The sequence below is a fragment of the Heterocephalus glaber genome, unplaced genomic scaffold (assembly GCF_053883595.1).
Source record: "Heterocephalus glaber isolate CG9 unplaced genomic scaffold, H.glaber_assembly_v1.0 deba00001613, whole genome shotgun sequence".
NCBI lineage: Eukaryota > Metazoa > Chordata > Mammalia > Rodentia > Bathyergidae > Heterocephalus > Heterocephalus glaber.
The window spans coordinates 16,068,681-16,096,212 of record NW_028258384.1 but is presented as its reverse complement, the minus strand read 5'-3'; the positions used below and the strand labels follow the sequence as shown (position 1 = coordinate 16,096,212).

Below are 27,532 nucleotides of genomic sequence, written 5' to 3'. Positions count from 1 at the left end.
TCTTGTAGCTGGTGGATTGTTCTTTTTTAATGGTTCCTTGCTATTTTTGAGAAATCTTTCTTTTTGTGATTGCTAACCACAATCTTGTCTTCTAGATCTGATATTCTGTCCTCACCTTGGTTCAATCAGCTGTGTATCCTTTCAATGGAATTTTTAATCTCCTGCATATCTACTTGAATCTGTTTCATGGATACCATTTCTTTCCTATGTTGGACATTCATTCTTTCCATCATTTTTTTAAACTCATTTTTTTATCTGATTCTACTCTAAATTCACTAAGCAAGTCTTTCATTTTTTTTTTTTTTTTTACCTGGGAGAATATTCTCTGATTTTCTCTATAGCCTCATTCTTTTTTTTTTTTTTTTTTAACCTCTGCTGGTATCATTTCAGAAAGTAGAGATTTCCTCTATCTCAACCCCTGGATGTGGCCTCGGTGGGCTGGAGATCTGGAGTTGAATTTTGCTTCTGTGTATTGCAATTTTCTATTTTTTATTTTAATTTATTTTCCATGTTGATGCTTGTAAATTGCTTATGGTTGGTATCTCTATCATCAGTATCAAGGCTTCCCTAGAAGGTGTCTATTTCTCAGAAATGTCTTCTAACTGGAGGTAGCTCTTGGCCTTTGTGTTTCTCTCAAGATGCTACCTTCTCAATTTATTAGGGATGTGTTATGGTTTGGGTCTAGATGTCCCCCCAAAGCCTCATATGGTGATAGGCTTGATCTAGAGGGTGTGGAGCTGGAATTGATTCACGATGTAATGTTAGGTTCAAGGGCAGTAGGATTAAGGGTGTGAGTGCTACATGCCCTAAGTACTCTGACTGAAATAAAAGGGGCACGGAGACACTGTTAAGGTTCTCTTGTTGCCTTTGCTGCTGTGTGGGCACCATGTTGTTTCTCTTCTGCCATGCCTGTTTGTCATCCCTGCCTTGGACTCAGCCAATTATGGATTGAAACCTCAATGAACTGTAAGCCAAATAAACCCTTCCCCCTCTGATTTTGGGTGTCAGTTATTTTATCTCAGTAATGAGAGAAAAGTAACTAACACAGGATGAGAAATCGCTATTTGGCTCCTTTGGTACTTGACTATGATGATTGTTATGACCCCAGACAATAACCCATATTGTCATACAAGGGATAAAAACTGATTGCAACAAGTATGACACTCTGGCTAATGTAGTACAGTTAGCTCTAGCAGTAGCATCAGTCACAGACTAAAAACTGACAGACTGTGGTAACTATTAATTTGTTTCCTTTAATCATGTGAACAAGATCTACAGTTATATAATGTAATCCAATATTAACAAAGGACTTGTGTGCTTTGAGTTTCCCCTTAGTAGAGTGACTTTATCCTGGGGGGGGGGAGAATTTAAGAGGGTCAGTAAAAAAAGTAGAGAGATAAATGGAGAGGGCTATCATAGTAGCAAGGCTGAAGGACAAAGGATGACCACCCAAAGTTTGAAAAACTGGAGAAGAGGACAGGACAGAAAGAATGAAGGAGAAAGCAAAAGAATATTGAAGCTAACCAGAAACAATGTTCACCACATGAGAATATCAAAAAACCAAAAAGAGCATTGAGGAAAGAAAGAAAAAAGACGAACAAAACAAAATAAGCAATAACAGTAACATCTAAACAACCCCCCCCCCCAAAAAAAAGACAGAAAAAGGAAATCAAAACAAAAAAGCAACAACAACAGAGACAATAAAATTCCTCTGGTACCCTCAGTTCTGTGGCAATGGCAGTGTCCATTTCAGAGCCCAAATCTGTGCTGAGTAAACCTGCCAAGTCTGCAGTAGAATTAGTGCCTGGTACATGGCTCATCTTGGCCACCAGATGTGAGGACTGGGACCAGAGTCTTCAGCCTTCAGCTTTCTGTAAGCTCCTTTGCATCCTGCCCATGTCTTCTTACCCTGTTTTTCTCTACATCACTTTCTCAGTTGCTGTGTCACCCTCAGACAGAGACAGCCCAAGCCTGCTCCGAATGCTGTGTACAGTCATGACGTCCTCATCCTTTCACAGCCTCCTCTATTCCACTCTGCTGTGTCTCACCGCTCGTGCTGCTTGGAGGCAAGGGTGGGGGAGAGCTGTACACAACTCTGTGTTGGGAACAGAGCAGGGGAATGCTGACTTCTCACTTGTTGCCCCACTGTGGATTATGTGTCAGGCTTCCCTTTTTCTCATGCTACTGGATGCAGGGCAGGAGGTATGGTTCTGTTCCACTAACTACCTTCACTGCTGTCACTGCACTCACTAACCTTGTGGTCCTTAGAGTTACCAGTTATCCATTATGGTGCATGGTGGAAAAAAAAAGAAAATACTGGCAGCCATTCGGGGGGTTAGAAGCAGCTTCCTGGTCACTCACACCTGTGTGTGCTGGTGAAATTTGCTGCTGCTCCAAAATTTCTGTTTGGAGGAAGGCAAAAAGGCAAGGGGCCTTATATCCCAAATTTATCCAATATGGCTTGAGTTTGCCACACTATTGTAGTCCACTGGGTTTTTATGAAACTTCACAGATTGGCAGTTCCTGCTCCATGTGCAGGCAGAGTTGCCACAGGCAGCCCTGTGGGCTTCTTCACCATTTTATAAGGTGCCATGCTTATTTTTTGTTTGATCTACAACTCACTTATTTCAGATTGATTTTGGCATCAGGATGTGTATCCATCCCTATCTTCCAATTACCTGTGTTTTTAGATGATTTTCTCTAAGTAACTCCAACATGGCTCCTCCTCTATACAGCCATGTTGAGCCTGTCTCGCTCCAATGATTTAGGCTTTCTAAAGAAAACTAGCCATGTTCAGGAAAAATTTTCAATATGACAACTTTTAATTCAAGTTAAACTTCAATATCTGTGTAGCATAAAATTTTTACTTTCTAATTGATTAGGTATTTTGGGAATACTTATTTGCTGAACAACTTCCTTGGAATTAAACAATAATTCCAAAAGTATTATTTTAGAACTTATTATTCCCCCATTTCTTCTCCCCTCCTTAATCTCCCTGTTTTCCTTCTTCCCTGATTTCTTCTCTATCTCATCATCCTCCCACTTCTGCTCTTCTTTCTCCCCATCCTTTATCAATCCTACCATTTCCTCATTATTCTCAAAGAAACACAATTCCAAAAATTTTAAATGGTTTGACTGCTTATATCTGAATGCATATTTTGCAAGCCAACAGCTAGTTCTGTTCCTGGCACATAATGGGATTTCTTAAATGTTTAATGAATGAATGAATTTGAATCCACATCTCATATATCTTGTATGTCTCAGGTACAACAGTATTGTTCTAGCTCTTATTCTGCTAGTATATTACTCTGAGACTATGAAGCCATCTTAGAGGATCCAGATGCACTGAAAATACTGAACTGTACCATTCAATACCTATAATTATTTCAGTGGTACTCAATATGGACTCTTAGTAACAGAAGAAATTCATGTCACACTAGAGTCATGAAACCCTATCACCAGAAACTATAACCCTGTGCCTCATGATTTCAGATTTACTTATATTGATAGAGGGCATTCAGAGGTGTAGCTCCATGGTAGTTTGCTTGCTTAGCATGCCCATGGTCCTGAATTAGATCCCCAGTACAAAAAATATAATAAAACAGCCGGGGATTTAGCTCAGTTGTTTTGCTGCCTGCTGCACAAGCACAAGGACCTGAGTTTGATCCCAGATACCAAAAAAAAACCCAAAACAAATATATATATAATAAAAATAAAAATAAAATGATTCCCTATAAATTACATAAAATATAAATAACAATATAAATTTTTATTACCCATAAATTATCACTATATTATACTCTTATCAGTTGTTTCTGCTTATTTATTTACTTCTGTCAATCATTTTTAAAGACCCAATTAAATAAAGTTATTTCACAATACATATCATTTTAATGTCAGCTGTCTAGATATATATTTATTTTTCTTTTTAAAATTAATTTTATTGGTGCATTTTCATCACTGGGGATTTGTACCTTTACATAATATATCTTGATTCTTCTTTTTCCCCGATCCTCTGCCCTACCTTCGATCCCTCCACCCCTCTATATTTACAAAGACTTTGTTTCCATTTTTTCAAATTCTCATATTAATAACACTTCCTTCTTTCCTTTCCCCTACCCTTCCCCTTCCCTTTCCCCTTTGCACCTTTTCTTTCTATTTCACATTATCTATTATACATTTTGATCCTTATTTGCAATTTCACTTGCTCACACTACAAAAACTACTCAGGAGTTACATGTGTTCTACTTATTTCACTTGAGTATTGCCTCAATGTGCTTCCTCTTAGCTATAAATGTCTCTAATATCTCATTTTTTATGGCTGAGTAGTACTCCAGGTTATAAAAAAACACATTATCCAGTCTCCAGTTGATTTGTAATTGGGCTGCTTCCAACTTTTAGCTGTTACAAATTGTGCTGCTATAAACATGGGTGCACATATATCACTGTGGCATGACTCTTCTGGAAGTTATACTCAGCAGGGGAAAAGCTAGGTCAAATGTGACCTTTAATCCTAGATTTCTGAGGTATCTCCATACTGATTTCCACAATAGTTGCATGAGTCTACATTCCCACCAGTAGTGGAGAATGGTTCCTTTTTCTCCACAGCCCTGCCAGCATTTGTTATTGGTTGATTTCATGATAGAAGCCATTCTTTCTGGGGTGAGGTGGAATCTAAGCATTGTCATTTGCATCTCTCAAATGACCAGTGATGTTGAGCATTTTTTCATATGTTTATTTGCTATTTCCAATGCTTTGTCTTAGAAATGTCTGTTCATTTCAGATGTCCATTTTTGGATTGGATCTTTAAATTTGAAAGGTCTGATTTTTTTAAGTTCTGTATATATTCTAGATAGTAGACCTTTGTCTAAGGAACAGCTGTTAAAATTTTTGCTACATTGTGGGCTGTCTCTTCACACTGTTGGTGGTTTCTCTTGCTGTGCAGAAGCTTTTTAATAAGAAGAGACCCCATTTGTTGATTCTTTGTGCTAGTTCACATGCAACTGAGGTTTTGTTCATGAAATCTTTTCCTAAGCAAATGTCTTCCAGAGTTCTACCTAACCTCTCTTCAAGCCGGTTTAGTGTTTCTATTTTAATATTTAGATCTTTATTTTTCTGTGTTCCATTAAGTTTATTGTTACATTTTAGGTGTACAATACAGTCACATTCATCATTGGGATCTTCTATTTTAGGTATACAATACAGTTAAATTCATCTTTGGGATCTTGTACCTTTACATGTTGTATCTTGGTTCTTATTTTATCCCCATTCTCCTGCCTTCCCTTCACCCTCTCCACCATTCCCTATTTACAAAGACTTTTTTTTCATTTTTTTCTTTTCTCATATTTTTTCTTTTCCCTTCTTTCCTTTCCCCTACCCCTCCTACTTCCCCTACTCCTTTAGACTGTTTATTCCTATTATACAATATAAATTATACATTTTGATCCTTATTTATACTTTTAGTTTTTCACATCAGAGAAACTATTCAGTATTTACACATGTATGTCCTATTAATTTCACTTAGGAATATGGCCTCAATGTGCATCCACTTAGCTATAAATGTCTTTAGTTTCTTGTTATCAGCTATTACTCAGACAAAGGTCTACTGTATAGAATACATAAAGAACTCAAAAAAATCAGACCCCACAAATATAAAGACCCAATTCAAAAATGGGCAACTGATTCCCACTATCACCACTCCTGTTCAATGTAGTTCTGGAAACATTAACCAGAGCAATTAGAAAAGAAAAAGAAATAAAAGGAATAAAGATAGGAAAGGAAGAAGTTAAACTGTCATTATTTGCTGATGATATGATACTTTACATAGAAGACACAAAAGACTCTACCAAAAGACTTCTAGACTTAATTGACAGATTCAGTAGAGTAGCTGGATACAAGGTCAACACTCAAAAAAACATTAGCCTTCTTATACACAAACAACAGACTTATTGAGAGAGAAATTAGGGAAACAATTCCTTTTACAAGAGCATCCAAAAAATGGAATATCTAAGAATTAATCTAACAAAGGAAGCAAAAGACCTCTACACTGAAAACTACAGCACTCTGAAAAAAGAGATCAAAGGGGATGTAAGAAAATGGAAAGACATCTCTTGCTCCTGGGTAGGAAGAACTAATATAGTGAAAATGGCCATACTCCCAAAAATACTATATAGATTTAATGCAATACTGATTGAAATTCCAACAATATACTTCACAAAACTAGAGAAAACTGTCCAAAAATTCATTTGGAACCATAAGAGACCTAGAATAGCAAAAGCAATTCTAAGCAACAGAGACATGGCAAGGTTTATTACAATCCTCAACTTGAAACTATACTACAAAGCTATTGTGATAAAAACAGCATGGTACTGGCAAAAGAACAGACCTGAGGATCAAGAGAATAGATTAGAAGATGCAGAAACATCTCCAGACATACTCAGCCACCTCATCTTTGACAAAGGAGCCAACCACCCTCCCTGGAGTTAAGATAGCCTCTTTAATAAATGGTGTTGGAAAAACTGGATTTCAACCTGCCAAAGATTAAAACTAGACCCATACTTATCACCATGCACTAAACTAAGATCGAAGTGGATTAAAGATCTAAATGTTAAAAAAGAAACACTAAACTTTCTGGAAGATAAGTTACGTAGAACTCTTAAAGACATTTGTATGGGAAAAGACTTTATGAACAAAACCTCAGTAGCACAGGAACTAGCAGAAAGAATCAACAGCTGGGATCTCATCTTACTAAAAAGCTTCTGCACTGCAAGAGAAACCACCAACAGAGCTAAGAGACAGCCTACAATATGGGAAAAAATTTTTAGCAGCTGCACCTCAGACAAAGGACTAGTATCTAGAAGATACAAAGAACTTAAAAAAATCAGACTCCCCAAATGTAAAGGCCCAATTCAAAAATGGGCATCTGAAATGAGCAGCCATTTCTCAGACACAGAGGTAAAAGCAGGAAATAAATATATTAAAAAATGTTCAACATCACTGGTCATTCAAGAGATGCAGATGAAAGCAACACTGTGATTCCATCTCACTCCAGAAAGAATGGCTACTATCAAGAAATCAAACAATAACAAATGCTGGTGGGGGTGTGGGGAGAAAGGAACTCTTCTCCATTGTTGGTGGGAGTGCAGTCTGATGCAACCACTTTGGAAATCAGTTTGGAGATACCTCAAAAAACTAGGGCCAGAGGTCCCATCTGACCCAGCTATTCCCCTGCTGGGTATCTTCCCAAAAGAATTAGAAGAATCATACCACAGCTATATATGTGCACCCATGTTCATAGCAGCACAGTTTTTAATAGCTAAAGCTTGGAAACAGCCCAAGTGCCCATTAACTGGAGACTGGATCAAGAAGATTTTTTTTTATATAAAATGGAGTACTACTCAGCCATAAAGAATGAGAAACTAGAGACATTTATAGCTAAATGGATGCATATTGAGGCCATACTCTTAAGTGAAATAAATAGGACACACATATGTAAATACCGAATAGTTGCTCTAGTATGAGAAACTGAAAGTGTAAATAAAGTTTAAAATGATTAAAATGAATAATTGATAATTTGAAATAGGAAGAAAAGGTCCAAAGTGGTAGGGGTGATTGGAGAGGAAGGGGAAAGGAAAGAAGGGAAAGAAAAATTATGAGAAATGAACAAAATATGTAAATGAAGTCTATGTAAATAGGGAAGGGTAGAAGGTGTGAAGGGTGCACAGGCAATGGGGAAAAAACAAGAACCAAGATGCATCATGTATAGGTACAAACATCCAATGATAAATGTAAACGTATTGTATACCTAAAGTGTACCAATAAAAGAATTCAAGAAGAAATAAATTGACATCTGAAATGAATAGACATTTCTCAGACAAAGAATTAAAAGCAGCAAATAAACATGAAAAATGTTCTATGTCACTGGTCTTTTGAGAGTTGCAGATGAAAACAACACTGAGATTGCACCTCACCCCAGAAAGAATGGGTTTGTTGGGCTGCTGGAATCTTAACTATTATATGCCTAGGTGAAGGTTTATTTTATCATAGTTAGTTGGAGTCCTATATGCCTCACTTATCTGTAAGTCAAGTTCTTTTCCCCTGCTTGGGAAGTTTTCTGCCATTACTTCTTTGAACAGCTTTTTTTTTTTTTATGTTGTTTGCACTCTCTTCTGTTTCTTCATTGACTCCAGTCAGTATTATATTATTCTTCTTTTCATCATCTAGCAGCTGCTGGATTGATTTCTTGTGGTATCCTTACTATTTTTAAGAATTTTTAATTTTCCTGTTCACTGTCTTCTATATCTGAAATTCTATCCTCACATTGGCTCATTTTGCTGTATAAACTTTCAATTGAGTTTTTAATCTCTTGATATCTGTTTGCATCTGTTTTATGGATTCCATTTGTTTCCTGTGTTGAAATTCCATCATGTTCCTCAGCTCCTCTATTTTTTTATCTCTGTGTGGTCTAGATTTATTAAACATGTCTTGCACTATGGACACAGTGTTTGTTGTTATCTGAGAAATTATTTCTGATTTCATTTCTTCTAGATCCCTTTTCTCTGCCAGTTCAGGGAGACCATGTGGTTGAGTATCAAATTGTTCCATTTTGTTGCCCTTTGAGGATTTCCTTAGGTGATCTGGAAATCTGGCTTTGAGACTTATGTGTCTTCTCATTTCCACAGATGCAGCCTGCTGCACCTTTGTTAAGGTGACTTGTTGCTCACCCAGTGGTGTTCAATTCTCAGCAAGCCACCAAGAGGCCTTTTCTCTACTGCTCATCCCTGCACCAATTCCTGGGTTTGGCATGGTGGCCTTCTGGATCACTGTGTTGCTCAGTTGTGTCCACAGGCTTCTGGCTCAGCCCTATGCACACACACTTGGGATGGTATCTGGGTGTGCTTCTGACTGGGGCCTGACCCCCCTACATAGCTGTTGTCTGGGAGGGCCTTTGGCTGGGGGCTATTTACCCCAGCCCCTTTTGTCTGAGCAGGCTTCTGGCTGGGATCTGCACGCACTTACCAATGGTGTCTGGGTGTGCTTCTGGCTGTTGCTTGTGTGCCTGTGCAGCTCTTTTCCAGGTGGTCCTTTGGCTGGGCCTGTGGGTCCAAGCTGGTGGGGTTGGGGTGGGGCCCTGGCTAGAACCTTCCCACAACTGCGCCACTCTGGTCCACCTCATTTTTCTGTTTTAACTACCACTCCCCCCCCCATGTATTTCATGAGAATGTAGACAAACCAAATTGTATAAATGGGCATACAGATGCAAATTTCTGAATGCTTAGCCTTATTAATATAGCAATAACTGTGTAAGTTTGCATATTTTTGTGCATACATGTATATGTATATTCATTTACCAAAAGAACCAAGTTGAAAAATAACATCAGTAAAATGATTAAATGTAGGCTTGATTCCAAAATGGAATGCAGGTTGAGTTACTGTAGAAGTAAGCATCAGTGTCCTAATGTAAGGTGCACTAATGATCCTCATTCACTGTCACTACCCAAAAACCATCACCACCAAGAGACTTTAAGATTCAGCTAGTTAAAAATCATATGCTCCTGTTTAGAATACTATAGGGAATTCACTTGGAATTTTAAGATATATATTGTGGCAGTTTCTTGATTAATTTGCTGAAAATAACTTTTATTCTTTCTATTCCATATTTTTTTCTTTTTTGGTACCAGGGATTGAACTTTCATCCTTGCTCTTGTGGGGCAGGCAGAAGAACCACTGAGCTAAATCCCTGGCCCCCTATTCCATATTTTTATACTAGAGTAGGAGGCAAGGTTTTTCCCACATTTAATGCTACACCTAAAAAGTAAACTGCTAATTTTCATTGTAATGTTAAATTTTTAAAATTCTATTACATTAACTACTTTATTTTAAAAGATTTATACATAATGTTTCAGTTGTTTTCCCATTTTGTACCTACTCTTTCTTTAGTTCTACAGCAAGTTGTTTGTATATCACTTAATTTGTGACAAAATTCTTTTACTGTTTAACTACCTGAAAGATCCAAAATTGGACAATAAAATACAAGAAATTTACTTAAATTTAGCATCGGCTTCTTATTTGGCATGTTAAATCTATGATATCTGTGGGCAATTAGGTTGAAATTTCAATATTTTGAGTACTTAATGTGATAAGCTGTATAATAATATTTTGTATATTGCCAATTATCAGCTAACTAATAGCTATACCAAGTAACAAATTGCCAAGTAAAAGTTACTTTTTAAAAGTAGTATTAGGGCCGGGAATTTAGCTCAGTACTTCCACCACCTGCCTTGCCAGCACAAGGACCGGAGTTGGATCCCTGGTACCAAAAATAAATAAATAAATAAATAAATAAATAAATAAATAAATAAAAGTAGTATAAATACTGTTATCCTAGTAGCTTGGATATCGATGTGCTGCTAAAATCATCATAATGATTACTATATTTTTAAAAATTTTAAACGAAATTTAAATAAGCATAGTCTTAAAGATAAGCAGTGGGTAAGAATGTACAATTATAAAATATTAAAATATAATGGAGAGAGGTATTAAAAGCAAAAAAACACAAAAGATTAAAGTGTTTAGGGCCAGAGGTTTAGCTCAGTGGTGCCAGCACCTGCCTGGCAAACACAAGATCCTGAGTTCAATCCCGGGTTCCGCAAAAAACAAAACAAAACAGTGGTTGAAAAACTGAAAAAAAAGTACTTCAACTTATTCACTTTAAAATATGGGTAAATGGGAAAGTACAGTTAACAAACTGGCGAAGCCCAACCGACCTCCAAGGCTGCTTGACAAAGTTCCAGCTTGGGGAAAAGAAGGGTGGAACACATCGTACCCTCATGTTTTATTTTTTTCACGCCATAATGTTTAAAATTGTTACTCTGGTCACAGGAGTCATTGTGTTTGTGACTAACAACAAACTCTCCATGAGGCAAATTGGTAATGATGTATTGAAATCTGATCTGGCTCAAAAGTCCCAAATTCCAGTTTCTCTTAGTTCTATTGCCACATCCACTTCTAAAGAAACCTCTCCTAAAACTCCGTTTTCCCACTATTATAACTCCCCCTTCTTATTGCTGACCTTCTGATTACTAAAGGGGTCTTATGAAGAGGTTGAAAGGACAGACTTTAGATGTAAGAAATAGTGAGAAATAAGAAATAGAGAAAAAGTTAAGACAGATAAATACACTAAGGAGACAAGTTACTCAGTTTTTCTCAAAGTACTGTAAACATCTCCTGCTCATGGACCATGAACCCAAATAACACTTAAGTAAGATGAATAGAGGTATAGAAAAATAGAGAGCTAATAAACTATATTAACCATTGTACAGTTTCTCAAGGGCCAGCTGATGACCACAAGTTTGACATTTAATTAATTAAATCTTGCTTGTACCCCTGCTGATTTAGAGATTTTGATTAAGTTACCTTCTGTTCTGCTTAGGTGTGGGTAAATAAGGGGACAATTGTAATTTTTAAAATATATTCATGATGTTCAATGAAATGAATCAGCTTAGAAAAAATATACCCTGTTTAGTAAAAATAACCTTTACCTCACTAGATGTTGCTAAGGCAACCTAAAATGTAAACATGTTCCGCCCAATGCTCCCTAGCTAGTGCTTAGAGATATAAAAATAAATCAGACCCTGAGACTTCTCAGAGGGAACCTGCACATTGCTTGCAAAGGTTCTTTTCTCACTCGCCAGCCCAAGACCTCTCCCCTTCCTACCCTGCATCGACTGCAGCTGGTCTGCGGCAAAAAATTTTGAGTTCCAATATAGAAAGTTATGTGCTGCTCCTTCAAAACAATAAAAACGGGGAAACAGTACATTAATATCAAAAATCCAGTAGACTAAAGACTAAGAGAAATTGTATATTTAAAATTGTATTATGGATGCTTTACTATAATTACATAGGTGAACTTATTACTTTCAATGATAGCAGATATCTTTTTCAGTTTTGTTAGGAAAAAATGTAATTTTAAAATGTCATAATTACATTTAAATCATGTTTTCCTTTAGTTTAAATACATTCTATCAAGCAAATGCCAAAACCTGCATTATTATGGCCTTAAAACTATTATACATGTACACATATACATATATACACACACACATATATATACATATATACATATATATATATATATATGTATATATGTATACATAGTTCTCTTTGACCATGGCAAGTCATCTGAATTTGGTGTTATTTATACCCTTTAACAAATCATTTTTTTCTGTTGAATTACAAAGACTTACTTCAATGTCCTTTATTGGCAAATCATTTAAAATGAAATAATGTATGAACCAATGTATTCTAAATGTAGAAAACTAGAAATCCAATGCATTGAATTCAAATAGAAGATTATTATGCCTTATATTTTCTTCATTTTTAAAAATATTTAGACCAAAGAAAGCCTGAAATTCCAATGTTCTTGGAAGCCAAGGCAGGAGGATAATAAGTTGAAGCCCAGTCTGGGCAATTTAGGAACTTAGCTAGACCTTCTCCCCAAATAAAAGAGTAAAAACAGGGATAGGGACATAGCTTGGTGTAAAGGCCCTGGGTCCAAACCCCAAGTACCACAAAACACACACACACATAATACAACACTTAGGAAGAAACACATTTTCATTAATAGGGTAAAGTATGTATTAAAAAAGATATTATCTGTAATGCCTGACACAATATATACCCAGTAGTTTAATAATTACCAACTAACAAATTATTCCATTACACATAAGTTTATTTTCTTTTGACCTGAAGGAACATGGGTTCATTTATGTCCAGAAAGATGTTCAGAGAGCTGGGTGTCTTGGCTGTCACCTGTAATCACAGAACTATGAGAGGCTGATGCAGAAAGTTGGAAAATTCATTATCAGCCTCAAAGACTTAACAACTTAATTGTGGCAGTTTTACAGTGACAACGCCTGAATTGTGTTTATCATGTAAGAAAATGTTAAATTTATTATTTCTCTAAATAATTTTTTAAATTGCACAGAAATTGACAAGTGATGCAATTTCAAAGCAGACATTAAAAGTAAAGGTGAGCTCTTCCAGATCTGAATAGTCCCTCTTTTTCCACATCTAATCCCTTATGACACAATCCCACAAGTAAATACATGCTTCATAAAAGAGCATAATATATAATTACTTACCAAGAATTTTCATCTTTTTAAAGTAAAAGAACGTGAAGTAATTCCAAATAGTGAAGGTCTAACAAAGAATAAAAAGGCAATGGTAGCTGGTGATTTAGCTCAGTGGTTCCGGCGCCTGCCTTGCAAGTGCAAGGTCCTGAGTTTGATCCCCGATAAAAACAAAAAAAAAGGCAATGGTAAGATGCTATGCCTATGCTACTGGATTCCCTCTATAGTGAATATTCTATCTAGAGGGAAGGCAAGCTGGCCATTATGGCACACAGTTGTAATTACAGAACACTCAGAGGCTGAAACATGAGGAATATAAGTCTAAGCCTAGCATGGTCAACATAATTGCTTATTGAGATCCAGTCTCAAGTTAAAAAATAAGAGTAGCTGGGATGTAGTTCAGTGTGAAGGTCCTGGATTCAGTCCCCAGTCCCACATCCAACCAATCAACCAATAAATAGAGTGAAGGGCTGGGGATTTAGCTCAGTGGTTCTGCCACCTGCCTCGCAAGTGCAAGGACCTGAGTTTGATCCCCAGTACCAAAAACAAAACAAAACAAAACAAAACAAAATAAATAAATAAATACATAGAGTGAATACATATGAGAAAATCAATTTAAGCAAATGATATATAATATAAAGAACGTAACATTGTTTGTCTTCTCTTTTTAGTGCATGTAAATTAGACATAGTGGATAGTATAAAGTATGGTTGAATTTTCAGTATTTTGTTATGAAAATATCAATAGGGATCTTAGAAAAGCAGTGATATTCTCTGCCAGAAAAAAACACTTAGTACTGGAGAATTGTATCAACCCAATATATATTAAATACACTCCCTAAAAATATTCATATAAGGGCTGGAGATGTGGTAAAGTGCTTGCCTAATATGCACAGGACACTGAGTGTAATCCTGAGTACCACTGACAAAAAAATTATATTTATTCACACATATATGTATACCTACATAAATTCATGTAAAGTGGTAATAAGATGTGTTATGTACAGGTACCAACTCCACACAAGGAATGTAAAGATTATGTAGTGCAAACATGTGCAAAACAATGAAAGAATCAAGAGATGGATGGAGAATAGAAGGGGAAAGGAGGGAAGGGAAAGGGATGAAAAAAGGAATTAAGATGTGTTATGTACATGTACCCATGTACTGACTTCCTAAAAGGAAAATAAACATTATGTACTACAGACATGTAATAAAGGAAACAATCTGAAAAAGTAAATAAATCATGAATTCAAAAGAAGTATTATATAGTAAATATATATTAAGGAGGTAATGGCACTTATTTAAAGTGTTCATATAAAAAATTATTTTAATCCTCCTCTTAATACTTCAAAGAATATATCAAATATATGTTATTCTGTTTAAGCCTACATAGATTTCTTGAAAATAATCAGTTGAATAATGATTGTAGAGTAAAAGATCAAGGATTCACAATTTACAGTCTTTAGGTGAGAATATAAATTTTGCTTTTTGCACATTTTATAAATTTTTTAATGAGTACTCACATCTCTTATCAGTCCACAGAGCTTTATCTCTTGCACAACTAAAATTACATTACCATCTATTTCTTTATTTTGCTATCATTGTCTTTATTTGACACCACCATAACACATTTATTATGTTAATTTCAGCTGACTACCTCTTACTCTGATTAGTTTCCTTCAATGTTTCCTGTCCAGAAAAGTTTTGATTTACCTACCAGTCCTACCTTATAGCCATGGGAAAAATTAAAATATTATTCATCTCTTTTGTATTTATATATGTAAAATAAATATATTTAATATACTATTATCTGGAATTAAAGAGTATCATAAAGCAACACTATATTAACCTCTCATTCAAAACCAACAGAATATGGAAAATAATGGATATTATGATTGTATTTCAGATGAAAATTTCTGGATTCAGTGGTATCTTTATTCAAAATTGAAACTTGAAATATAACCTAGCTTGATAAAATCATCATAAAATTTTTTATTACTAAAATGAGATATCATGGAGAAAATCTAATTTGGTTATATTTACCATGTACTACATAAATACTAAAACTATTTGCTACATTTTTTGCCGGTCTTATATCATTCAATCACATAGATGTACTTTCTAATTAATAGAGTAAATCTCATGGGCAGTATACATGTTCCTGCTCATTCCTTGCTTTTTCTATGGCAATTTTTCCTAGACTGGCTTATGAACTATATTTTACATCATAATAAATAATTGTGCTTTTGTTAAAATTCATAAGAAGTCAATCAATCCACTTTAGGTGAAATTGTGGATTTTATGTAGAGTTTTACTAGAGAATAAATTTTGAATATCACAACATTTAAATTAAAGATGGGAAGAGCTATGTTACAAATTTTTTTAATTTGGCTGTTTATTTGAAAGATCTAAGAAGTTTAGCAAAGCTTAGTAGGGTATCCAAATGGGCCATTGGGAATTTCTAAATGTTCCTAGGTGATTCCAATATTATGAATATTAAGAAACACCACTAAAATTCTTTCCACACATGAGATTTACTTTAGTCCTGAGAGAAACATTTTGACTTATTTTCTGTTATCTGCTTATTTCACAAAACCCAAGAAAGCTGAAAAGCCTTGCCCTCAATGTGATTTTGTTGCATAACACTAACTGCACTTGTTTCTGCCATGAATTGTGATTTTTTTCTATTGGACGTATCTTCTTTGCTCATATTTTTAATGAGATTTCTTGTTTTCTTATAGCCACAGAAATTTTGTGGCTAATCTGAAGCATAATGTTTTACTTTTTAATTTTTTTTAAAGAGGAAGGGGTTTATTTGGCTTACAGCTCATAGAGGTTTCAGTCCATAATCAGCCAACTCCAAGGCAGAGACAAAAATCAGGCATGGCAGAGCAGAAACAACATGGTACACACAATGCAGCAAAAGGTAAAAGAGTTAATAGTGTTTCCCTTCCCCTTTTATTTTATTCAGATTATTTAGGGGATGTAGCACTTGAACCCTTAATCCTAGTGCCCTTGAGTCTAGCATTGCATCATAAACCAATTGCAGCTTCACACACTCTAGATCAGGCCTATGAACACATGAGGCTTTGAGGGGACATCTAGACCAAAACAATAACATTCCATCCCTGGCCCTCCAAAGACTTACGTGCATTCCTTTACAGAAAAGGCATTTAGTCCACCTCTAAGAGTTGCCAAAATCTGAATCATTTTAGCATTACTGAAACGTCCAAGTTCAAAGTCTCCTCTGAAATTTAAGGCAAACTCAACTTCAGGTCCCTGCACAAATGAAAAGAAAGTCAAACACTTCCATCATTCAATGGCACAAGATAGCCATTTCCATTCCAAAAGGTACAAACAGGAGGATACAAAGGAAAGGGACCAAAGTAAGTCCAAAATCCAGTAGGGGAAACATTAAATCCCACAGTTCCATTTCTAGCATCCCCAGCAATCTGTGGCAAGTTGTGAACTCCAGAGGGTTTTGGTGGCTCTGCTCCTATGGCACTTTTGGTGATTGTAGCTCCCATGGCTTCTCTCTTGGGCCAGCTCTGCCCCCTCCATGCAGCTTTCCTCAGACAATCCATGCTCCTGGATTCTCCAAATTTCTGGGGTCTCCAGTGCACCTTTGAATTCACACTCACAGCTTCACACACTGCCCTATCAGGGGCACCCTGCCTAGCTGAAGCATAGTGCTTTAAATCAAAGTAACACACAACCAACTTTAAAGAGATATCACATAGATGATACCTTATCATCAAAAAATTGATACACAACATGTTTCAGAGTAATGCAACAAATAATTCCCAGCAATCTCCATTACTACAAAATATGAAAGAAATCTTAGAGATTGTTCCTTTAATATGAGAGATTTACTGCATTGCATTCATAGTTGTTTACTATGAAAAATAATGAATGTATGTATTTGAGATTTGCTCTACTACACATCTTGTTCTTGGGAAAATAAGGACAGTAGTCTGTCTCGTGAGGAAAGACACATGCTGAAACATTATGCACTTGGAGTAGAAAAACCAACTTTTAATTCAATGTTTACAGTATATTTGGTAACAATAGTTTTCATTCATAAATAATAAAAAAAGTTGTTAAGGGGTATACTGATAAATACTTTAGGCCAAGAGAAGTCAGGTTTATTTTATTTATTTATTTATTTATTTATTTATTTATTTATTTATTTATTTTTTGCTACCAGGGATCAAACTTGGGTCCTTGCACTTGCACAGCAGGTGGCAAAACCACTGAACTAAATCCCCCGCCCTGAAGTCAGGTTTATTGGGAAGGGGGATGCCATTTCATCAACAACAAAGAAAATGCAATGGCTTATTTGATGACATAAACTAAAAAGAGATCAAAGTATAGATGCTCTGATCATCAGCATAAATAAGATAATGAGCTAGGATATTAGGGGTGGGGAACATCAAACAGTTAATTGTACCCAGAAGACACACACAGAACACAGAACCCAAAATGACTCCAAAGGTCCTGATCACTGTACACAGAACGAGTCAGAAAGGGACATTTTCAGTACTGCATTTGAATTTGGTACTGTTTTCAGGACTAATCAAAAGTTGCCCTTCTCAATCTTTCATTTACATCTGGAGAAAAGCCAAGTGAGTCTTTTAATAGGGTAGTGTAAATATGGCACCACACCCAGTGATAGGACAACTGTCCCAATGCCTCATTTGCATGAGGGGAAAGCCAATCCAAGAATTTTGGATATAAAGATGCCTTTCCTTATCCTCATGGTCTGAGCCCATACAGTTTACCTCTTTTGTGCCTTCAATAAATGTATACTTTTGCTGCATTTTCTGTGTAACTTATCCAATTCTTTTTTTTTTAGGACACCCAGAACCTGGAAAGAATCCCCACAGGACTCATCATCTGGTAACAGTAACATTTTACACAAAGGTTACTGGATTTATGGAATCCCTTATCTATACATGAGCAAACCTTACCAAGAGTCTGTGTACATATAAGTCCAATTTCCTTTCATTCATGAATGTTCTATAGTAGGTTATTATACTCAATTTGGCTAATTGGAGTACAGTGGATTTTTGTTATACATATTTATTTTCTTTACTCAACAATGAAATGCTTGAAGTCAAAGAACTTATTTTCTTACCTCAAATATATTCACCAGCAGTGGGTCTGACATAGGAACCACATCATGTATATTTGTTAAATAAATAACAACATATATTTATTAAACATTTACTAGTTTCAAGTGGCTTGATAAGCATTAGGTTACAGGAACTTGTAGAACATCTTGAATTGTTAATTCTTTATATCTTAACATTAGACTGTAAACCTTGCCACTCACATGAATTCCAGGCAGGCATTTTAGGAAATAATTATTTTTTTATAAACCTGAATTCTTCATCTCCCAAAATTGAAGAATAAATTTAAGTGCAAAAGGAGGAATTTAAGAAAGTGTTTATTAGAAATAATGATAAGAAAAAAAAAGAAATAATAATAAGAAAAAAGCTCTGGGTGAATACCCACCAAGAGGGGAAAGAAGTTCAATCCTGCTTTCTTTGTCTCAGCATTATGTAGATATGCAGAGCGCTGAGGGGTCAGGGGCTTGTTTGGAAAGAGATGGGTTCCTACAGAGTTTTTTAAAAAGGAAATGTTTATCTTGTATTTCTAATGTTTTGTGAGTCTGGGCCCAGATCCTGAGGTAAGGAGAAGCTGTTAAAACCTCCTAGAGGGAAAAGTACTTATCTCTCTCTTCTCATCTCAAAATTTTATCCTTTGTTCTTGTATTTACCTATGCATTTCTAAGCTTGGCTTAGCTGCTTTAATTAGTTCTTAACTTGAGTGGTCTATTTTATTGTTTTACATTTCTAAGCTTAACCAGCTGCTTGCTAAACTGGTTGCTAACTTAACACTTCCATCCTACTCTATCTTAGGCTTTTCTAACTGCCTACTAATAATAAACTAAGCTACTACACCAGAAACATGTTTTAAGCAATAAAAAAAAAATAATTCACATAAATGAAGAAGACTAATTTCACAGTGACCCTCAAGGAGTGTAGGAAATTAACTAGTAAAATTTCACTTGATAATTCATTCCTAGAGGCTTCTCTACTATTACTTTTGAATTAAGTAAAAGACTTGTCAGTTTTAAATTAAATGTCTAAAGAAAAATATATGGGATATAAATGAATACAATATCTAAAAGGTAACATATCTAACTTAATGGCTATATGGAATTTTAATATCACAATACTGTTTAATAAACCTCATGGGCTTTCACAGATAATTGGAAGAAAGGGAGGGACATACATCCTGATGCCAAAATCAATTTGAAATAAGAAACTTGTAAATCAAACAAAACATAGGCACAGAACTTCATAAAACAGCATACCAGCCCACAGGGCTGCCAGCGGAACTGCTGCTAGTGCATGGTATGTGGAACAGGAATTGCCATTCTGGGATGTTTCAAAAAAAACTACAAAAGTGTGGCAAACTTAACCATACAGGAGAGATCTGGGTGGGCTACAAGGTTCCTAACCCATTTTGTCTTCCTACAAACAGAAGATGCTGCAGCTTGGCTACAAATTTTACCAGCACACACAGAGTCCAGTGACCAGGAAGCTGCTCCCTTTCCACCAGGCCACCAGTGTTGTTGTTGTTGTTGTTTGTTTGTTTGATTGATTATTTGTTGTGCTCCATAGCAGCTAATTGGAACCTCTAGCAACAACAAGGTTAGGGGCTACAGCAGATAGTAAGTAGAATAAGATGATCTTCCTACCCTGTGACCTGCCACCCCAGAGGATATCAGAAGCAAGATACAAGCAGTCTTGGGCCACCCAAGGGACCAAGAGTGGGATGACAGCACCCACCACCCTCCAATAAGTGGTGTGAAAGGAGTCAATGAAGTAGAACAGAGGACACTGCACATGGTCTGAGAGTGGCCAATAAGTACACAGGACATGGAGCAGCCTTGAGCTGTGTATGTCTGAGGGTGCTAAAGCAACTGGGAGAGCCAGTCAGAAACAAAACAGGGTAATGAAACATGAGCAGGAAATTAAGGGATATCCAGAAAGCTGCTGGCAGAAGACTGGCCCCACCCCTGATGTCCAGAGGTCAAAATCAGACTTATACCCAGCACTAATCCTACAGCAGACTTAGCTGCACAGATTTGAGCTCTGACTTGAACACTACCACAGAAATGTGGGCATAAGGAGAATTTTATTGGCTTTTTTTCCTTTCTCACTTTGTTTGTTTCATTTTCAGTTATCTGTCTGGTTTTTTATTTTACTTGTTTAGGTTTTCACTTTTATTGCTTGTTTTGTTTGTTCATCTTATTTCTCTATGTCCTCAACTGTCTTTCTTGATATTTTTATATTTTCATGAGAGTGAACTTTGTCTCTAGTCTTTCTGTTTCACTTTGGTATTCGTTTTCTCTTTCATTCTTTCTGTCCTGTTTTCTCCTGCTTCCCAAAGCTTGAGTAAATATCCTTTTCCCTTCAAACTTTCCTCTACCATAGTCCTCTTCATTTATCTCTCTGTTTGGCCTGCTATCCCCCGCTCCCCATGAACACACAGGGTACAATCACTATACTAAGAGGAAACTCAATTCATACAAGTTCCTGATTTATGTTGGATTTTGTTATTTTACTGTACATCTTGCTCTAATGGTTAAAAGTACCAAATTATTAGATACCACAGTTTGTGAGTTTCTAGAATCTACATAATGTTATTGTTATTGCTAATTGGACTACTTCAACCAGGATGCAATGCATTTTATAATCAGTTGTTCTCATGCTTGCTTCGGCAGAACATATATAATCAGTTGTTCTCCACTGCATGATAACACAGTGATTGTCTGGGATCATAACCATCAACATTGCGCAATAATAAAGAACTGGGTACTGAGCCAAATACAAACTTCTCATCTCTAATAAATTGGGAAGGTAGACCCTTGTGATAGATATAAAGACCAAGAGCCAGCTACACATAGAAGACAGCTCTGAGGAATAGTCATTTCCTAGGGAAATAAGGTGGTGGTAAAGCTACTTATTATAAGGAATTTAAAAGCATCAAAGCAGAAAATAAATTAAAAGTAAAAAGTAGAAAATGACAAGATGCAAAAATAAAATGCAATCCCAGATATCCAGCCCATCCAGGAAAAGTCTAGGGGACAATGAGATAGAGGAAATCAGAAGCCACCCACTACCTGAATTTTCTAAAATTATAGCAGATGAAGTAAAAAATAATAGATGAATTATGCTATAGAGAAAATCAGATCATAATTTCTCAGGTTAAAAAAAAAGAGATGATGATCAAAATTAAGGACTTGCTCAGTTTATCTAGAGCAGACACAGATAAAGAAATAGAGGAGCTTAGGGGAATGATGGAAATCATGAATGCCCAACCCAGATTGGTGTGCCTTACAAAACTAACTTTCAAAACAATAGAGAAATATGATACTTCAATAACAAAGAAAACCGAATACAATTATGACCACCAAATCAGCTTTCTAAAATGTTCTGAAGGATATTTTAGAAAGAGATAAAGAAAGCTACAATCCCAAGAACACCAACAGAAAGAATCTACCAGACAAGATGAGCAATTAAAAGGAGGGTAAAGACAGAGAACAAACAAAAGTGAAAATAATATGACAAACATAAGCCAACACACATCAGTTATAACCGTCAATGTAAATGGTCTTAATTCACCAATCAAAAGAAATAGAATGGCAAATGGGATCAAGAAACAAGATCCAACAATATGCTGCATACAAGAAACACATTTACTTTTTTTTTTTTTTTTAAGTTCTTTTATTGGTACATTTTAGGTATACAATTCGTTTACATTTATCATTGGGTGTTTGTACCTGTACATGATACATCTTGGTTCTTATTTTTTTCCCCATTACCTGTGTGCCCTTCACCCCCTCCCTCCTTCCCTATTTACATAGATTTCATTTCCTCTTTTTTTCTTTTCTCATAGTTTTTCCTTTCCCTCTTTTCCTTTCCCCTTCCCCTCCCTTCACTCCTTCGTCTTTGGACCTTTTTTTCCTATTTCAAATTATCAATTATTCATTTTAATCATTTTAACCCTTGTTTACACTATCAGTTTCTCACACTAGAGAAACTATTTGGTATTTACACATGTGTGTCCTATTTATTTCACTTAAGAATATGGCCTTGATATGCATCCATTTAGCTATAAATGACTCTAGTTTTTCATTCTTTATGGCTGAGTAGTACTCCATTTTATTAAAAAACCACATTTTCTTTATCCAGTTTCCAGTTGATGGGTACTTGGGCTGCTTCCAAGCTTTAGCTATTACAAACTGTGCCACTATGAACATGGGTGCACATATATCACTGTGGTATGATTCTTTTAATTCTTTTGGGAAGATACCCAAGAGGGGAATAGCTGGGTCAAATGGGACCTCTAGTCCTAGAAGAAACACATTTAAATCAAAAAGAAATTCACAGACTGAAAGTCAAAGGGTAGAAATCAATATTGTGTTAGGCAGGAACCCTGAAAAAAGCAGGGATAGTATTTCTAATTGCAGACAAAGGTAATTTCAAGCCAAGATTGATCAAAAGCTTTGAAGGTCACTACATATGCATTAGGGGAAAACTCCAAGAGGAAGAGACAATAATCGTAAATATATATGCACAAAATTCAACTATATACAACAAAAATTAATGGACATGAAAAATAAAATACACACTAAGACAAGTGTAATGGGAGACATCAATACCCCCCTGTCAAAAATATATCAACTACACAAAAAATCAACAAAGAAATATCAGTACTGAACCGAACCTGTGAACAAATGAACTTAGTAGATGTCTATGGAGTGTTCCACCCCGTGACATAAGAACACACATTATTCTCAGCTGTGCATGGGACATTCTCCCAAATAGACCACATACTAACACATTGAGAATGCTTAAATAAATGCAAAGGAATTGAAATTACCCCATATATATTATCAGACCACAGTGCAATGACATTGGAAATCAATGGCAAAAGAAACCACAAAAACTCCACAAACACATGGAAATTAAAGAAAAAATCAGACAATTTTCACAATTAATGACAGTACCAGTGCAACATACAAGATCTTATGGGATGCAATGAAAGCAGTCCTATGAGGAATATTTATAGCAATGAACTCACATCAGGAAAACAGAGCAAGCTCAAATATACAGCCTAATATTGAACCTCAAAATTCTAGAAATAGAAGAACAAGTGAACCCCACAGCACTTACAAGGGAGGAAAATATATATATCAGAACAGAAATTAATGTGATTGAGACTAAGAAAAAATATAAATAAGCAATCAATTGAAGAGTTGATTCTTTGAAAGATTAACTTAAATTGATGAACCCTAGCCAAACTTTTCAAAAATAAGAAAGAAAAGATGCAAACCCATGCAATTAGGAATGAAAAGATTGCAATCACAATGGATCCTACAGAAATTCAGAAGAACATCAATACCTACTTCAAAAACATTTATTCTAATAAGATGGAAAACACAGACTAGAAAGACTCCTAGATACATATGAATTACCAAAGCTGAATCAAGAAGATATGAAAATGCTAAAGAATAAAATAACAGTTGATGAAATTGAAGATATAATTAAAAACCTACCAACAAAGAAATTCTAGGTCCTAATGGATTCACTGCTGAATTCTACAAGAAATTTAGAGAAGATCTAATGCCACTACTCCTCAAACTCTTTAATGAAATTGAATGGGTAGCAAACATACTCCAAAGTCATTTCTGGAAGCAAGTCTTACCCTAATACCAAAAACAGAGAAGGACTCAACCAAAAAGGAGAACTATAGGCAAATTTCCTTAATCAACATAGATGAAAAAATCCTCAATAAGATGCTCCCAAACAGGATGTGGCAAATCAAGAAGATTGTATACCATGACCAATTAAGATTAATTCCAGTAATGCAAGGATGGTTCAACACATACAAATCAATATATATAATAAACCATATCAAGAAAACCAAGGACAAATATCACAGGATCATCTCAATAGATGCAGAAAAGATATTTCACAATATCTTTTCACAAAGGCCAACACCCATTCATGATAGTCTTTATATCAATCAGATAAAAGCCATCAATGACAAACCAACAGCCAACATCATATTAAATGGTCAAAAACTGAAATTTTTCACTCTAAAATCAGAAATTAGCAAAAGATGTCCAACATCAAACTCCCATTCAATACAGAAACATTAGCCAGAGAAATTAGACAAGAGAAAGAAATTTAAAAAAACATAAAAAAGGAAGAAGTTAAATTATCATTATTTGCAAATGGCATGCTACTTTACATAGAATATCCCAAAAACTCCACCAAAAGTTTTTATTTGTTTATTTATTTATTTATTTATTTATTTATGGTACCAGGAAGCAAATTCAGGACCTTGCGCTTGCAAGGCACTGAGCTAAATCCCCAGCCTCAAGTCTTCTTGATTTGAGATTTTTTTTTTCTTTTTGGTACTGGGGATCATACTCGGGTCCTTTCACTTGCGAGGCAGGTGGCAGAACCACTGAGCTAAATCTCTGGCCTCTTCTTGATTTAATAACCAAATTCAGTCATGTAATGATACAAAGTCAATACTCAAAAAACAATAGCATTCCTGTATACAAATAACAATCTTAGTGAGAGAGAAATCAGGGAAACTCCACCTTTCACAGTAGTATTGAAAAAAATGCAATACTTAGGAATCAATCTAACAAAGTAAATAAAAGATCTTTACATCAATATCTACAGGGCTGGGGATTTAGCTCAGTGGTTTCACTGCCTGCTGCGCAAGCACAAGGACCCGAGTTCGATCCCCAGTACCAAAAAAATATATATATATCTACAGTACTCTGAAAAAGGATATCAAAGAGGATATCAGAAAATGGAAAAGTTCCCTTGCTCATGGGTAGGAACAACCAACATAGTAGAAATGTCCATACTCCCAAAACTGTTATACAGTACTAATGCAATCTCAGTAAAATACCAGTAACATACCTCACAGAACTAGAGAAAACATTCCTAAAATTCATTTGGAACCAGAAGCGACCTAGAATGGCAAATACAATTCTGGGCAACAAAGGCAAGACAGAGGGCATCAACACCCCTGACTAGAAATTATACTGAAGATCTACTTTGATAAAAATAGCATGATATTGCCAAATAAAACTGATCTGAGGATCAATGGAACAGATTACAAGATACAGAAGGAACTCCAAACACACTCAGCCACATTATCTTTGACAAACAGGCCAAACACCTTCCCTTGAAGAAAGATAGCCTGTTTAATAAGTGGTTCTGGAAAAACTGGCTTTCCACATACTGAAGACTAAAAGTAGTTCCATGTCTCTCACCATACACTAAACTAAAATCAAAATGTATCAAAGATCTAAATATTAAAGCAGAAACACTAGGGCTGGGGATTTAGCTCAGTGGTTCCACTGCCTGCCTTGCAAGTGCAAGGTCCCGAGTTTGATCTCTGGTACCAAAAAGGAAAACAGAAACACTAAATATACTGGAAGAGAGAATAAGTAGAACTCTTGAAGACATAGGTGTATGCAAAGACTTTATGAACAAAACATAGGAAATCAACATCTGGGATCTCACTTTATTAAAAAGCTTTTGCACAGCAAAAGAAATCACCAAAAGAGTGGGAAATAATTTTTTTGCCAGCTTTCCCTCAGACAAAAGACTGATATCTAGAATATATAAAGTACTGGAAAAAACAACCCCCAATTCAAAAATATGTATCTGAGATGAATATACACTTCTCAGATGACATATCAATGGCAAATAAATATATGAAAAAATGTTCAACATCACTGGTCATTTAAGAGGTGCAAATTAAAACAACACTGAGTTTCCATCTCACTCCAGAAAGAATGGCTATTATTAAGAAATCAACGAATAAGAAGTGCTGCTGGGGCAGTTGGAGAAAAGGAACCCTTCTCCATTTTTGGTTGGAGTGTATACTGGTGCAACCATTGTAGAAATCAGTGTGTAGATTCCTCAAAAACCTAGGACTAGAGGTCACATTTGACTGGGCTATTCTCTTTCTCATTATCTTCTCAAAAGAATTAAAAGCATCATTCCACAGTGATATATGCACACCCATGGTCATAGCAGTGCAGTTTGTAATAGCTAAATCTTGGAAACAACTCTAATGGACATAAAAATTGAATGAAAGGAAGATGTGCTTTTTTATATAATTGAGTACTACACATCCATAAGGAAGTATAAACTTGAGATATTTATAGCTAAATGGATGCCCATAGAGACCATACTCTTAAGTGAAATAAATCAGACATACATTTGTAAATATCACATTGTTTCTCTGGTATGAATGTAAAAAAGGACCAAAATGTATAATAGATAATGTGAAATAGAAAGAAAAAGTACAAATGGGAAGGGGCACTAGGGAGGGGGGAGGGGGAAGGAGAAAGGAAGAAAAGTAAAAGGAAAAAAATGAGGAAAGAAAGATAAAGTAGAAACAAAGCTTCTATAAGTAAGGAGGGGAAGAAGGGTTGAAGGGAGGGGAGGTGAATGGGAAAAATAAGATTTAAAATATGTCATGTACAGGTACAAATTCCATATGATGAATGTGATCATTATGTATATATAAATTGTACCGATAAGCTTAATTAAAAAAATAAAAATATACTTCTCAATACTTGACTTAGCAATCCTTATTAAGACTATTGGAAAAACATGTGTTTAGAAGAAAGCCTCTTATCTTTCCAATATAAATGTGTTTGATTGAAAAGACAGGCCTCTAATTTAAGGACTGCTACAGAAATCTCAGAAAGAAATACACAGAGACACAGAATTTGGATAAAATAATAAAATTTCTTCTCGCGAGCAGGTGGGAATGCCAGAAACCAGTCTGGTCAGTATCCATGCCCCCTTTGTTCATCATTTCCATTTTTATATCCTTTTTAGCCATTGTCTAATCCCTAGTGGTCTTTGATATGTAAATACAATTCCAGTTCCTATTTAAAAGTCACAGACACAAGATAGGCACATATACATTGTAAATTCACCCTGGCATGGTAACTTTGTTAGGTTAATGAAGTTACGGGTTAGAGTCAGATAATCCTCACCGTAAACAAGGAGTTACAGAAAAAGCAAATCTTAAAAGAACACATTACTTATTTTGCTTCTACAACTACCTTAATATTTAATCTATTAAGTTATCTAAAACTTTTCTGTATCAGGACTACACTTATATTGCATTCTTACATCCATATATCCTGTCATAGAAACTGACAAAAATATTTGAATCTGTACTGTGACATATTGTCAAACTTCATCCACCCGCATGGGTCCAATCTACTTGTACTGTTTCTTGAAACATTAATATATTATTGTTCTAGACCTC

At 35.5% G+C, this 27,532-nt stretch overlaps 1 long non-coding RNA gene and 1 pseudogene across 1 annotated transcript in view; both read right to left on the bottom strand.

Annotated features, from left to right (window-relative positions):
- The window catches only part of LOC101719509 (GTPase NRas pseudogene), a 31,652-nt pseudogene extending 29,832 nt beyond the window's left edge, over window positions 1-1,820 (bottom strand).
- Window positions 1-27,532, bottom strand: part of LOC147822503 (uncharacterized) — a 532,973-nt gene that overhangs the window by 442,601 nt on the left and 62,840 nt on the right. The window lies entirely within an intron of this gene.